Raw genomic sequence first — 1,546 nt, forward strand, 5'->3', positions numbered from 1 at the left:
TGGTGCTCTGGGCTAAGCAGTGAAGCTGGCAATGCCACTTGAGAACAAGGACTTCCTCTAAGGCCCTCAGCTCACTCGAGGAGCCCTGGTGGTGCAGCCATTAAGCACTCTCCTGCTTTAGCCAAAAGGATAGTGATTTAAACCCACCCAGAGGCTCTGCCCAAGACAAGACCTAGTGACCTGCTCCCGTACAGTCTAGGGAATTCTGTGGAGCAGTTCTACGCTGTGGGCCGTCCAGTCAGAATCCACTCAAAGGCAGCCTCCCTTCCCTTGATTTCATGTCCCTGCACCAGGTGTCACTTGATGCCATCTGAGATGCCCGCCACACTGACTGGGCTCCGAGTATTGGTAACCTGCCACTTTCAGAAAACAGAGGTTCAGAAGAGCAGACTGGAGTCAGCGTCTTCAGCGCCCAGGACTCCACCACTCACTGAAGAAATGGCCCCCACTCAGCAGAGCTGCAGCTGGTCTGCCCTTAGGAGATTTACAAGCATCCTTACTCATGACTCCACTTTCTAAACCCTTTGTTCTCTCATTTTAGTTCTTGTGCATGACTGGGAAAGAAAAACAAAGTCATTGCCATCGATTCCAACTCACAGCGAACCCTGTAGGGTTTCCAAGGCAATCTTCACAAAAAACAGACTGCCTCATCTTTCCAGAGTGGCTGATGGGTTCCAACAGCCAGACTTTGGGTTAGCAGCCCAAAGCCTTAACCACTGCCCCTATCTGCCCCTAATGCATCTGTGTTGTCCATGGTCTCCCCTCCCCTTTCCTCCACGATCTAGTTTTGAATGTTTATCTGGGAAATTGAAGTCTTTCTAATTTGTTGAGTCAATTGGCACTGAGTACATATACAAAAATACCACTGCCCATTCCATGGAGACTTGGTGGCACAGTGGTTGAAGCACTTGGCTCTGACTGAAGGGTCCGAGTTCAAACCCAACCAGTGTTTCAGTAAAGATGACAGCCTTGGAGACCCTGTGGGGCAGTTCCATTCTGTCCTCTAGGGGCGCTGTGGGTCAGAATCAACTCCACAGCGTTGAGTATAGTTTGGGCTTTGCCTCTGCAGAGTTGACAGCCTTGGGAAGCTTCTGGTCCGAGTGGACTGAGGGCAGGGGTGGATGGTTGCTGGTGAATACATCATGGAGTTCAGAACAGATCAAGGGCGAGGGGGGCAACCTCTTTACCCCTAGGTGCAACCAGGCAGCAGGAGCTCCCCAGAAAGCAGAGGGGAGTCAATAACCAGGAGACCAGCAGGAGTTCGCCTATCACCTTTATTCTGCAGAAATGCTTTCTGCTGATTGTCTTAGGCTACGTGGTCATAACTGAAACGTACAGTTGTAGGTTAACAATACTAAAGATTAACAAGCTGAAAATAAACCATCATGGCGGGCAGAAGAGGCAACTCCCCCCCCCTCAACTGCTGTCCTGCAACGTGGAAGGCATTCTGTCCATAACTGCCACCTACCAACAACTGAGCACCTCGCCCACAGCAACAGCCACAAGGAAGAGGGACCAGTGTGCCTGGGTCCCGCTGAAGCTGCCC

Source organism: Orycteropus afer, unplaced genomic scaffold (genome assembly GCF_000298275.1).
Source record: "Orycteropus afer afer isolate SDZICR_OR568_19922 unplaced genomic scaffold, OryAfe1.0 scaffold00273, whole genome shotgun sequence".
Classification (NCBI taxonomy): domain Eukaryota; kingdom Metazoa; phylum Chordata; class Mammalia; order Tubulidentata; family Orycteropodidae; genus Orycteropus; species Orycteropus afer.